Below are 15,129 nucleotides of genomic sequence, written 5' to 3' on the forward strand. Positions count from 1 at the left end.
CAAACAGCAACAGTATTACATCATATGTTTGTAACATGTCCTCTTTATTCATTCCTCTGTTGATGGACATTTAGGTTGCGTCCACATCCTGGCTATTGTAAATGTTGCTGCAATGAACAATGGGGTATACACGTCTTTTTGAATTATGTTTTTCTCTTGATATATGCCCAGCAGTGGGATTGCTGTGTCATATGGTAGTTCTATCTTTAGTTTTTTAAGGAAGCTCCATACCAGAGACTGTCATACAGAGTGTAGTAAGTCAGAAAGAGAAAAACAAATATTGTATATTAATGCATATATGTAGAATCTAGAAAGATGGTATATATGATCTTATTTGCAAAGCAGAAATAGAGACATAAAGAACAAGATGGATATCAAGGGATAAGGAGGGAGTAGGATAAATTGGGAGATTGGGATAGACATATAAACACAACTGATACTGTATATAAAATAGATAACCAATGATAATCTACTGTATAGCATAGGAAACTCTACTCGATGCTCAGTGGTGACCTAGATGAGAAAGAAATCCAGAATAAAAAGGGGATATATGTATATATATATAGCTGATTCACTTTGCTCTACAGTAGAAACCAACACAACATTATAAAGCAAGTACAAAGAGTGAACACGTCAGTCACTTAGCTGTGTCCCACTCTTTGTGACCCCTTGGACTGCGGCCCACCAGGCTCCTCTGTCTATGAGATTTCCCAGGCAAGAATACCGGAGTGCGTTGTAATTCCTTTCTCCAGGGGAGATCAAATTCCCTGACCCAGGGATCAGATTCAAGTCTCCTACATTGTACGCAGTTTCTTTACTATCTATAATCCAATAAAATTAATTAAAAAACACTTAGGCAAGTTATCTGACCTCAGGTACCCACTCTAAAAAGGGACAGTAGTATTAAATAATAGTATCTCCTCATACAGTTATGGTGGAGACGAAGATTAACTAGACTACAACGGTGATCGATTACATGGCAGGTCAGCACACACCCCCAATTCTTTGATCAGCGTTGGGATGGAGAGGCAGGGACCAAAGATAGTCAGCTCCTCAGGAGCAGGGCTCTAAGTCACCTCTGTCCTCTCAGCATTTGGTCTGACACAGAGAGGGCTTCCCACAAATGCATGTGGAAGCTGGCCTGTTCACTCGGATCTCCCCTACTGGCTTAGTTCCCAATTAATAGCCATTGTTCAAGGAGAACTGCCAGGTTCCTAGGTGCCTAGAAACCCCTGAGCAGTTCTCACTTTCTTCTCCCTCTGTCCGAGGCTCCTGGGGCACTTCCCTCACAGGCTAGAGATGACAGATCTCTTGCTGGCAAGTCAGGGGAAGGCAGTGCAAGGGGATCACCCTCAAGGAGAATCATCACCAACCATAGTTGATTCTTGTCATCTGCTGTATCGTTACAGCCCATGAAGCCACCAAAAATGCTAAGCAGGGAACACTGAATCATTGCCCTAGGGGAGAAATACAGGATTAGTTTCCCGAGATCCTCTGGTCATAACATTTTCAACTGATAAACATGTAAACTTATTTTAAACTGTTTCTGTTTAAAGATACCGTATTTAATATACATCATTGATTCATTAACACTGAACTCATGACCAGCAGCCCTAGAACTCACGCCTGAACGAAGCTCATCTAACCCAAGTATATTTTCTTCATAAAGCACATCACTGACACTTTGTGCTCAGGGACACTAGACAGAACTTCAACACTATGGAAGAGGCCATGTTCATTTTCTTTTTTTTTGGCCATGCTGCACTGCATGTGGGATCTTAGTTCCCCCACCAGGGATTGAACCCATGCCCCTTGCCGTAGAAGCACAGTCTTAATCACTGGACTACCAGGGAAGTTCCAGAGGCCATTTTAAATAGCAAAATTGCCAACAAAAAAGCACAAAAATGCAATAACACTCAGCACTAAATCGACCATGGAAAGGACATTTGTTAACAAGATGAGCTGAAACACAAAGGCAAAGCGTCATGTTGTTCCGCCTCAGCTGGAAACTGGTGCACTGGGCAACTCAAGTTTTTGCCACTTTGCACATACCCACAAATGACTTTAAAGGCATTGTGACTATTGCTTATTGGGATTATGAATAATTTTTAGCAAATAGGTGAACTTGCATAAATGGAATCCGTAAAAGATAAATACGGAGTATGTATGAACATGAAATATGGAAGGAAAATACTCAGTGTGGCATTTGTAATGAATGCCTATAAACTGTAGCGTTGAATGTTCTCAGACTATCAAGCTCAGCTTTAAACTTTCCTTCAGGTAAGTTTCTCTTTCTTGGAGCCATAAATGAACAGTTAATCTAAATGTCTCATTGTCTGAAAGAGGGATGGAAAAATGTGTCTTTCTTTTTCTCAAAGACTAGCCTCAGCACTCCCAGGCTGCATCTGATCACCATTTGCCTTCATCCCAGCCATCAGCCCCTCTTGGTGCCACACTACATTTTTCATAGTCCACAACATCTTTTCCAAACACATACACACACATTTTTCATACTTTGCTGTATCATTTTCATCTGCAAATAATCATGCACAGAAATACAGTATATATAAACACAATTATCCTGCAAAGTTTTTAATCTCTTTTTTCAAAACCATGCCTCAGAGAGGTTAAGACACTTACTGAGGTCACACAGCTTATCAGGCAGAACAGAGCAACTCTAAAACCTATCATTTTTATAGCATTATCCTAATTAGCTTGAGTATATGGTTGTTCTTGAGATAACCTCCAATACCAATGATAACTAGCGAGCAAGCTCTGAAGACATTCCATTGGCTAAGGTAAGCTATAACGATACATGAAGCTATTACATAATTACCAAAGGGGCTGACCCAAATGTGTGTTAATAGTATGATATAGACGTCACATGTGTGAGGTTATCCATTTACTGCCAAAGACATGTCCACAGCAGCTTACATCTCCCTACAGAGACAGTAATGACATTATATACATATCATGATTTTCATCAGTGAGAAAGCTGATATTGTGGACCAGTTATAGCAACCCACTCCAGTACCCTTGCCTGGAAAACCCCATGGATGGAGAAGCCTGGTAGGCTACAGTCCATGGGGTCGCAAAGAGTTGGACATGACTGAGCGACTTCACTTGCTTTCTTTCTTTTGAAAAGAAAGATAATTAGTTATACAGAACACCCTTCTTTTTTGTTAGTTTTTAAAAATTTTATCTATATTTTAATCGAAATATAGCTGATTTATACTGTGTCAATCTCTGCTGTATAGCAAAGTGACTCAGTTATACACATATAGACATTCTTTTTAAAATATTCTTTTCTATTATGGCCTATCACAGGATATTGAATATAGTTCCCTGTGCTATACAGTAGGACCTTATGTAAACGATGACATATTGGATGGATAAACAACAGAAGACCCTTCTTAAGCACTCCTTGTCATCAGACAGCCTCTGGTAATCACACGGCAAATGTCAAAAGAATGGAATTTTCCAATATTTTGTTAAAACCCAAAGAGGTCTTGCACCCCATAGAAAACTCAAAGCTCAAAGATATTAAGATGGACGTTTCCACAAAAGACATTAAAAGAGGAAGAAAACGGCAACCCACTCCAGTATTCTTGCCGGGAAAATCCCATGGAAGGAGGAGCTTGGTTGGCTACTTACTGTCCATGGGGTCGCAAAGAGTCGGACACGACTGAGCGACTTCACTATGTATCTCACTATGTAGGGAGGAAGTAATGGAATTTAGTAAGCAGAAAAATTCATCCTCACTTCAGGTTTGAAAAGAATACATATCTCAGCAGCAAATGGGAAATGACAAACTTCCCATCAGAAACAGGACTTTTCATTCTCACTGTGTGCATTTACAGCTTTTCCAAGGATTTGACTAAAGAGAGCCAGAAGAAGAAAAAAGGAAAAGACAAATGAATTGGAAATGACCTCATCTATTAATATTATCTATGGCCACATGGAAGAAATCATGCTTTCCCAAAGCTGAGCCATGGATTAGCTGTCAAATAAAAACCTTATGTATAAATATTTGACCTAAGCACAAAGTACTGAAATAATAATTTCAGCTACAAACATCAGTGAGGAAGTCCCTACTAGGTGAAATTAGCAAGAGGAGAGATAAAGGTCTCCACACTGGGCTTTCTTTTTCTAATCTCAAGGTTTGCTTAAATAACTTGACTAAAGCCAGCCTAACACAAAGGCATAACACAATGAAAAGTTAGAAACAGAGCATGTGTAAAAGAGGAAATTAAAAATGTGATTAAGCAGTGGGGAAAGTGCTCAATCAATAATGAAACAAAAACAAATTAAAGATGAGATCATTTTGTGACCAACATAGGAAAAATATACATAACAACTAACAGTCAGTGCTGGCAGAATCTATGAAAGGGAGAACACCTGGATACTGTTAGCGGAAAAATAAAATGACAAACCTGAAAAGAATAGATGTGGAGAGTTTTAGAAATGTTTATAACCTTTGACCTAGCCATTTGTCTATGGGGACTTCATCCGAGGGAAAGAATTTAAAATAGAGAGTGATATTTTGGCACAAGAGTGATGACTGCAATACTTTTTAAAATATTTATGTTTCTATCTGCAAAGGTTTGGAAACAACCTACATGCCCAGGAGCAGGAGAATTGTTAATTAAGCTGTGACACATCTATATGCCAGGACAGCTTGCAGCCATTTAAAAACATATTTTCAAGACAGTTTTAATGCCATGGGAATATTTAATATACAGAAAAATAATTATACATAGAATGTGATCTTATAACAAACACACACATAGGCACTGCTACACACAGAGAGCGCTGGAATAACAACAATGCTTGCCATCCCTTGCCAGTGAGACTACCAGCTATTTTAATTTTCTTCTTTATTAACAACTGAGTAATAACAAAGTTAAAATACAAGTTACTTTCATGACACTTATGAGCTACTATAAATCCTTCTCATCTTTTCTCTAAGTAAACAGGACCTTCCTCATTCCACAGGCAGACTGTATTACTGTTGATTATGTCTTGACCACCAGATCATGGGTTTCTACTTATCACTTAACACTTTCCCTTATTAAGCCATTTTAATCTCTTACGTGATCCCCAGAGACTTTCCTGCTTGCAGCTGCGCATGAAGGGCTATTTATGGAGCACACACTCAGTTCTTATGGAGCCTTTCCTTAGTCTGGTGAATGTTTGCTTTCAAAGTTTGAAATTGATCCTCTACACACTTCTTCAACAGTTCCAGTGAACACAGAATTCAGTTTCATGACTACATTCATTCTTTAAGGATCTACTATATGCCTTTCTGGGCTTCCCTGCGGGCTCCCAAGGTAAGGCGTCTGCCTGCAATGTGGGAGACCCGGGTTCGTTTCCTGGGTTGGGAAGATCCCCTTCTACATTACATATATTGCTCTCAAAAGCCCCCAATGCATCAAGCCTGCCACACCTGGGAGTGTGATGTCCAACTTCCAAGTATGCAGCATGGAGTTACACATCTGGTGTGGCCTTGCTTGGAAAGATACCCACTTCTCCCATCAGCATGCAAATTTAAAACAAACAAGCAGCGCATTACAAATGTCATGCAATAGTACTGATGATATTTTAGTTATTGATATTTCTTTGGCTTCCTGTTGGACTGAATCAAATGGAAGTCTCCAACGGGTAGAAAAAGTAATAATGAAAATAATGACAAGTCAATGACTTCTAAAACAAATGCAATAGAGGAAAAAAAAAAAACTCTAAAGCACTGAGAGGAAATAAAATTCTGATTAAATAGAAGAATATCATCTTTATTAATGATTAAAACATTTTAATGAGTTCATTTCCATCCAGAGGAAGTGATTAAGTATAATAAAGTTAGAACAATAGTATAATTTGGGGGAAGTAAAGATTTAGATTCTCAATCCACAAGAAAAGGAATTTATTCAAAGAGAAATAAGAACTTTTATTGGGTGGAAAAACATGAGAAGGATATGGAAAGAAAGCAATATACTAAAACATTCTTAAAAGTCGTTATTGGAAAATATCTCATCAAAGTGAATATTGATATAGTCTCAAGAAAAAAAATTCCACTTTTATTTGGAAACTGACTAGTTGATAAAGTTGCTGTTTTAATTAAGTTGGAAAATTACGATCTGAAAGAAGAAGAAAATATAATTATTGTTATATTGGCTACTTTCTAACATTCAGGAAAAAATCTATTTATAAATATAAAAAGAAAAAAAAATTTAACCCGAGGAAAACCAAGTTGAAAAGATAAGTACTGCAAAGCCTGGAGAAACACGCCTTTCATAGGATGTGAGGTCCAGCACATGCTCTTCTAGGATGTCAAGCAAGGAAGACAGAGAATGGAACTACCAACCTGAAACTTATTCTGAAGAATAGCAGTGCAAATGACCACTACTCAGAGTGATGGCACGCTCTCATTTCATGGCACTCAGTCTGTGTAAATAACCCAGTGAGACTGATGTGATGATACTTATCCCATAGAGCTTGGAAAGGTGCAGTATCAGATTTCCATTCACATACTGGAACAGGTTGCAACCATTCAAATACACATTTTCCTCTAGGAATTAGTTTGCTCATGAATTTAAAATGCAGCATTCTTTTTTTTTAAATTGAAGTCTAGTTGATTCACAATGTTGTGTTAATTACTGGTATATAGCAAAGTGATTCAGTTACACATAGATAATTATATTTTTCATATTCAGGTTTACCACAGGATATTGAATATAGTTCCCTGTGCCATACAGTAGGACCTCATTGTTTATCCATTCTCTATATAAAAGATTACATCTGCTGACCCCAGCCTCCCACTCCATCTCTCCCGTAACCCCCTCCCTCTTAGCAGTCACTAGTCTGTTCTCCATGTCCAAAAACAAAGTATGCTTAAGGTTGCTTTTTGGAGAAGTGTGGCTCAAAATGAACCTTAATGTTTACCTGCATCAAAAGAGAAGTAAGTATCCACATTTTGAGATAAGAGTCCCAAAACCCAGCAGAGGACTGTGGCAAGGAGGCTTTTGGGGACATTTTGGCAAGAAGGTCTCTCTTATCTTTAGCTGTTATACCCATGGTTAACTATGACCTAGAAAGCTTTGTCATTGCACATAACCTCATATCAGCAAAATGTGGGGAAAGGGAATATTTGGGTTGGCAGAGATCTGACTTGAACACACAGTTTTTCAGACTTTAACAATCTTAAGTTTCCAAATGTCCAAGTGTCCTGAGTTATTTGGAGTTGATAATTTCTGTTCTTAAAGTTTATGCTGGAGTTGAAGGAACAGGAGTCAGAACTTTGGTTATGTGTACAGTTTCCAAAAACCAAGAGGCATGTGGCCAGTGAGCACTGAACATCTCTATGCCTCAGTTTCCTCGTGATAAGCTGAAGATAATGGTCTCCGCTCTGCATCATCACAAGGATGACATGAGGCCCACATGGGCCATATCTGAAGGATTTTCTTAAACTCAAACACACACACACAAAACCCCCAAACCTCCAGGTTCTTAAGCTACTTTAAATCATAGCCTTTACAATTTTATGAATTACCTGATCTGATTCTCATAAAAATATACAAATGTACACATACAAAAAATGTACCCACAATTATTTCAGACAGTTCATGGAATTCCTGAAGCCACAGTGAGTCCTAGATTCAGAAACTTTGAATGCCATTCTAACATGTATACTATCATGTGAATTGAATCGCCAGTCTATGTCTGACGCAGGATGCAGCATGCTTGGGGCTGGTGCATGGGGATGACCCAGAAAGATGTTATGGGGAGGGGAGGTGGGAGGGGGGTTCATGTTTGGGAATGCATGTAAGAATTAAAGATTGTAAAATTTAAAAAATAAAAAACTAAAAAATAAAATAAAATAAAATAAAAAAAAAAAAAAAGAAACTCTCTTATAAATTAGTTATGGGAAACTCATAAAATTCCTCCCCATGGGGCCAAAGACCTCCTCACCCCTATATGCAATAATTTTTCCTTCTTGCAGGAAGCCGAGAAGATTATTTCCATCTCTTGCATGAGGTTTGCAAGGATCTGCACCTCTTCTTAGATCTGTCACGCATTTGCAATGAGAGGTGAGAACATAGGAAGTCTGCAAATATCTTGTAAAGAACCCTTCCTTACCTATGTTATGATTTTTAGAGAAGCCTGGGGAGAGATGTGCCCAAATGAAGCAAGGGACCCACAATTTCTGCCCCAAGGATAGTTCCAAAGGAGGCAGACTGAGGCTCCCTGATGGTGGTGAAGAGTTACCCAACTACCTTCAACAAACGCCTGCTCGTAGCTCTGAGCAGAACTGATAGCCCCTGCCTCCTGTGATCAAGCGTGGGGATTCCAATTCCAGGAGTCATTCAATCAAAGACTCCCACATCTGTGAGGGGGTGATGGCAATGGTCATGTCTGGAGGATGCGAGAAAAAAGCAAAGACTGAAACTCTTGGTGGGACACTGTCTCCCGGGATCCTGAATGTCCTATCTCCTTGTAATGAAAAGAATTCAACTAAGGCCATCCCTGATTCTGGCAGATCTGGAAATAGCCCTTCTGCTTCCTGTTCCTCCTGTGTTCTCTCTCAGAGTACACGATCTTGTCCTGGGAGGAAAGGCGGGAATGCCAACCTGTCAGACACCCCTGCTCATCCTCTCCCTCCCTGCACTGTGCTGCTTTGAATTTTTAAAGTGAGTTATAAAAGAGCAATTACATAAATTTGATTATGTAATGTCATAAACAAATTAGTGATGCCAATCATTGACACTAATTAGGGGCATCAACTCCTTGGATACCACATGCATGGTGCCCTTGAGCTCAGAGCAGCTGAAGACAGCTTTCCTGGGTATGGAGACAACTCCAGCAAGTCCCCATGGAGGTAACTCCCATGCGGCACGCTCCCAGCCAGTGAAGGGCCTGGCAGTGACCTTGGCAGAGCTCAGGTGCTAACTTTGGTGAGCCCCCTTCTTACACCTACATCTTGCCCATGCCCAAGATTCTCTGATTCTGTCTTTGCAACTGTAACTCTGTGATCTCGAAATGGCCTTTTGCTCTCCATCCATCCCTCTGCCTTGACCTAGGGTAGGGTTTTCCCTATCCCTTGCCTGATGTACCTGGACTATACCAGGAGTCAAAAGGTTCCTGGTGATCAGACTCACACACATGAAAACAGTCTTAGGCGGGAACACACATTTGGTGGACAATGAGATAGTTTAGCAGAGACATCACTTTGACAACAAAGGTCTGTTTAGTCAAAGCTATGGTTTTTCCAGTGGTCATATATAGATGTGAGAGTTGGACCATAAAGAAGTCTGAGTGCTGAAGAATTGATGCTTTTGAACTGTGGTGTTGGAGAAGACTCTTGAGACTCCTTTGGACTGCAAGGAGATCAAACCAGCCAATCCTAAAGGAAATCAACCCTGAATATTCATTGGAAGGACTGTTGCTGAAGCTGAAGTTCCAATACTTTGGCTACATAAGGCAAAGAGCCAAATCACTGGAAAAAGACCTTGATGCTGGGAAAGACTGAAGGCAAGAGGAGAAGGGGATGACAGAGAATGAGATGGTTGGATGGCATCACCAATTCATGAGTTTGAGCAAACTCTGGGAGATAGTGAAAGACAGGGAAGCCTGGCGTGCTGTAGAGCATGGGGTCAAAAAGAGTTGGCCATGACTGAGCGACTGAACAACAGGGTCTGGGGGCAGGGGAGATCAAGGGATTGATGTTAGCATGCTGGCTGGATCTCCCTGGCCTCTGGAGACACACAGGCCAGCAGATCCAGCCATCACTGGCTTTCATAAAATGGCCTAGATCAAGTCTGACCTCCCTCAGCTGCTCTCTTCAAGTCTCTGAGCCTAAGCTGCTACTTCCCGGAACAACATAATCAGCTCTACAGGGTGCATCTGTACACTACACTTTCCTAAATGCCTGTGCCTTACAGAGTTGCCCTCCTCCTTCCCACAATCCTCTGCAGACATGAATCTCCAGTTTTCACATAATCCTGATGACCCAGAACTTGTTCAAATGCAGAATTGCTGGGGACTGAGGTCCCCCATTGGAGGCCCATGCTGGTGGTCTGTGGACCATGGTTCAAGCAGTGAGGGTCTCTGAGTGCTACCACAGGACCTCTGATAAGGGTAGACATGAGAGCTCACATCTTTTATACAGGATTGGATTTCAAACCTTGGGCTTTATTCTAGAATCTGCTCCTTCTTTTTCCCTCACTGTCCACTGAACCTGACTCTTAATCTCATCTCAGCTCGACCCTCATCTGTCCCTGCTCCTCTCAGTTCTGTTTCCAAGGTCTTCTCTACAAACAAAACCCATGTCTCATTGTGTCACTCCCTTGCTCATCATTCTTCAGAGCCTCTCCACAGTGCTTGGGTGTGAATTTCTTCATGGGGCATCTGTGACTAGTTAGAACCTAGCCCTGTCTCCCCACTGCTGTCTTCATACCTTGAGCAGATGCCAAAGCAAGCACACTGCAGTCCCAGGAGTGTCGTGGCTGCCTGCCTCTAGGCTTTGAGTGTGGTACCCTGCGCTGAAACCACCTCCTTCCCACCTGCCCCTTCTCCACCAGGGCCACTCTTTCTCTTTCTCCCAGGCATGGCACAGAGGCCACTGCCTCCGGATACTAGGCTCCTGCCTTTGTGCTGTTGGTTTACTTCTTTGTTTTCCTCACTTGACAGAGCTTTGAGAAGGTGGGAGCTGGGAGCTTTTCATTGTGTATGCAGTGTACTGTTGACAGCACAGATCAGGCGCTTGGCTCAAGGAGGGTGCTCAGTAACTCTTGAGGGAAGAGGGAAGAAGGAGAGAGGTATAGAGGGGAAGGGAGGAGGGATGGAGGGGGAGGGAAGAAAGGAGAGGGAGGCAGGTGGGAGATGGGGAGGGAGTCAGCAGCTGCTCTTGGTGACCTTCCTCTCCCCTTGCCACCCTCGTCAAGGAACCAGGTGTCCAGCACCAAGCTAGTGCAAAGATGTCTCCTAATTCCATGAAACATTTTTAGCTTTACCTGCCAACATTTTGAAGAACGCAAATTAGCTCTTCAGACTCTTAGTCACAAAACATTCATTTAATAACTCGGCAAACTAAAAAAGTATAGAAACAGATGCTGAATAAATAACATAGGCCAGAGCAAACTTTAATGGAAGAAGGTACTTATGATGATTCTTGCTCAAAAAATTTAAAAAATGTCAAACTCAATGGCCTTGCCCCAAAGGAGATGCCAAATTTTAGTACTGGGAACAATGAAGTTAACTTTTAGTAATGTCACTCTTTCCTTCTTCTTCCTTCCCTCCCTCCTTCCACAGACAGTGCCTGAATGCCCAGCAGTCAGGACTCAGAGAAAGCCAGCCAGGAAGGACGTGGTACTGGCACTCATGGAGGGGACCAAGCACCCAGGCGTCCCCACACGTGTGCAGCCTGCAGGAGTTATAGTCAACATATGCTTGACGCAATGTCACAGTGTGAACACACCTGCCACATGAAGAACCAAGCCCGTGGGAGAAAAGGCTCTTCTCGGAATTCTTAAGAAATCTTTTATAATTCCATATCGTCAGCTCTGGATTTATTAAAGGGCACCCAAAAGCAATATTCTTTTCCATTGAAAAACCAGGCTTTGAATTAAGGCCTGCCTAAAATCACATTTCACATTAATGAAGACTATATTATGAAAATGGATTTTAATTTTAGTGTTTTACTCACAAGTTTGGGGAAAAGAGTGATTAATTAAAGAGACGGCTTTCCTTTCTTTTCTCCCCCTGGGTGGGTTTTCACAACCATTCGGCCTAATTATCCCTGGCCAGGGGCCCATCCCATTGCAGCTGAGCACAGCCTGGCTCTACCCACCCCTCCCCAGCGCAGAGAAAAGTCTGGCCACAATCCCAGGGGCTGAGTCCCTTACAGGGACAGCGGCTCCATGCCACTCCAGGGAAGCCTGAAACAAATGATATTACATCAAATGATTATGTAAATTTGACTTCTAAAATGTAATTAAAATAGATTTTCCTCATTTTTTTCTCTATGAAAAATTCATGGAGCCTAAGTCTCAGCTACCCAGAAAGTCACAGCCAAGTAGTTGTGACTCTCAGTTGAAACCTTCTGACGTGGAAATCTCTAGTATATTCTCCAATAATGGACTTCCCTTCCTCTGTCAGTTTGCCACATTCTTTGGAGGGCCCTGGAGGAGTGTGGGCTCCTGGAAAGATGAAGCAGATCCAGCTTTCTCAGTATTCCAAGATCCTGGCATAGCACAGGCACCAGTGAACTGCTCTGAGAGAATACAGGATGGTCAGACACTTCCCTGGTGGTTTGGACAGTAAAGGATCTGCCTGCAATGCTGGAGACCTGGGTTCAATCCCTGGGTTGAGAAGACCCCTGGAGGAGGGTATGGTAACCCCCTCTAGTATTCTTGCCTGGAGAATCCCCATGGACAGAGGAGCCTGGTGGGCTACAGTCCAGGGTGTCACAAAGAGTTGGACACGACTAAGAGGCTAAGCACACAGCACAGACTTGCTTGCTGCCGGCCCTGAGTGTTTGCTTCTTGAATAATGTCTGTCTTCCTGGTATGTTGTCAGTTGTATTTTAATATATCCCACCACAGCACAGATTAGTTCCAAGTGTCCAATAGAAAATGAAGCAGGCTTTTTGTGTAAGCCAACTGAGTTGATCTCTGAAACTGGATTGGTATTCGCTTAATCCAGAACATCTTACAAAATCATGTCAATCAAGAGATTCAAAATTTTATGTCCACTTTATGAAAACCCATGTGACTGACCAGGCCGTCAGGTTTGCATATCCAGTAAGCCATCAAGTATCTATAAGACGTCACTTTACAAGAGCAATGGATGCTATTCTGTCCTTACAATGGTGGATCTGGCAGATGTGTCCAGGTGAAACAGTGGGATCAGACACAGGGTCAGTGGCCCCAAAAGAGTGCTCTTTGCTACACAAGCTTAAAAGTACAAAGAATGATGATAAACTTAAAGGTTTGAAGGTAGATTCTCTGGTCATTGAGAACATTCAGGTGACTGAACCTACCGTATCTATAAAGCTCATGGTTGGATTAGGTCTACATGAGCTCTGCCACCACACTGAGATGCTCTTTATTAAAGAAGAACAGATTGTCCCTAAACCTCAAGAGGAGGCTGCATGGAAGAAAAAATACCTTGGGACTTTCCTAGCAGTCCAGTGGTTAAGACTCAGCTTCCAACGCAGGAAGTGCAGGTTCTGTCTCTGGTTGGGGAACTAAGACCCCACATGCAGTGTGACACAGCCAAAAAAAAAAAAAAAGTAATATGAAAAAGATACCCCCAAAGAGGGCTTCCCTCATGGTTCAGTGGTAAAGAATCCACCTGCCAATGCAGAAGATGAAAGTTCAATCCCTAGGTTAGGAAGATCCCCTGGAGAAGGAAATGGCAAGCCATTCTAGTATTCTTGCTTAGAAAATCCCATGGACAGAGGAGCCTGTCCAGCTAAAGTCCATGGGGTCACAAAAGAGTCAGACACAACTTAGCAAGTAAATGATAACAACAACCCCAAAAGAATGTGCAGAAAGAAAAACTTATGGCTCAGGAATAAATTCAGCATAAAATAAAAGCAAATAAAAGTGGTTTTTTTTTTTTTTCACATTAAGCAGGCACCTTTTGAAAGGAGTTCTTGCTATTTCTTAAATTGACCTGATTCTCAGCTAGCATCTGAGGTCACACTGCTATTGTTCTGGGCTCTCCCTGCCAGCCACAGGCCATAAGCTAGGAGCCCGGGCTCGGTTGGTACTGATGCTGCTGCCAGCCTGTTGCCCTGCTGGATGAGGCTCTCTGGTGACTGTCCTAAACTTAGGCCTTTTCACACTGCTCCCTGACATCTCTAACCTCCTGTACTCCCAAGTTATCTTAGCTGGGACTCATGAGTTACAGTAGTTTCCAAGAATGGTGCGTGATAAGCATACCTAGCATTTAGCACGTAAGACAGAAAAGAAAATAGGCTTTCCTGCCAGACCATTTGGGGCACAAAGGAACTCTGCCTTTAGAACCCATTGGAAACTCACTCCAGTATTCTTGCCTGGAGAATCCCATGGACAGAGAAACCTAGTAGGCTACAGTCCATGGGGTCACAAGAGTCAGTCAGGACTTAGCAACTAAACCACCAAATCTTAATTTTCTCATCTGTAAAATGGAGATAATAATGTTCTAAGGTTTGGAAGACATTGGAAAAAATCCACAAAGTACTAGTACTGTACCTGGGACATTACAGGTACCCAATATGGAAATCATGTGCTATTATCTGCCACCAGGTCATGTCAGCTAGTTAGACCAGAACACATAGCCCTTGACCATTCCCTCCTGAGAATCCCAGCCCCCAAAGCAATACGGTGCCTGATAAGCCCTCTGCTCAACCCTTGGCCTTGTCAGACTTCTCAGACTAAAGGCTGGGCACGTCAACTAAATTTCTTATGTGAGCTGCAGGGCAATTGTTCTGGCTGGAACATTTGTCTGTGTCAATTTATCTTCACTGGAGCTCAGACTTTCAGCTGGACTTGTTTGAACAAAGAAATAACTTAGGAGGCAGGACAGTCTCTCTCTCTTAAGGTTCTGTCCATGGAAGTGACATCTTAACAGAGATAGGGCTGGACTTGCACAAGCTGGCTGGTATCTCAGCCCTTCTCTGGCTCCCAGAGTTGTAGGGACGTGCTTAGGAGAGTGGAAGTGTGGGGGGTGAGGGTGGAGGTGGGCGCACGACTGTGGCTGGCAAAGAGGAATCAAAGACCTCATGGGTAAACCCATCTTCAGGACCTCTCTCTCTTTCCATATTTACTGCGTGGTCCATGGTTAATTTCTCTTTTTTGGCCTTATTGCCCTGTGGTTTGTGGGATCTTAGTTTCAACCCATTTCCCTTAACTACCCTTAATTCCCCTACCAGGGAATTGCCTGTGGTAGTTAATTTCATGTGTCATCTTGATGGGCTATGGGGTACCCAGATTAATTATTTCTGGGTGTTTCTGTGGGCATGTTTTCAGAGGAGATGGTTATTTGAATTGGTGGAGGACTCAGTAAAGTAGATTGCCTTCCCCAAACCAGGTGGGTCTCACACAACACTTTAGGAGAACTGTTTAGGCTGAAAGGCAGAAGAAGGATGAA

General features: G+C 42.1%; 1 protein-coding gene across 2 annotated transcripts in view; it reads right to left on the reverse strand.

Moving 5' to 3' along the window:
• The window catches only part of CLSTN2 (calsyntenin 2), a 745,380-nt gene that overhangs the window by 361,677 nt on the left and 368,574 nt on the right, over positions 1 to 15,129 (reverse strand). The window lies entirely within an intron of this gene.

The sequence above is a fragment of the Ovis aries genome, chromosome 1 (assembly GCF_016772045.2).
Source record: "Ovis aries strain OAR_USU_Benz2616 breed Rambouillet chromosome 1, ARS-UI_Ramb_v3.0, whole genome shotgun sequence".
NCBI lineage: Eukaryota > Metazoa > Chordata > Mammalia > Artiodactyla > Bovidae > Ovis > Ovis aries.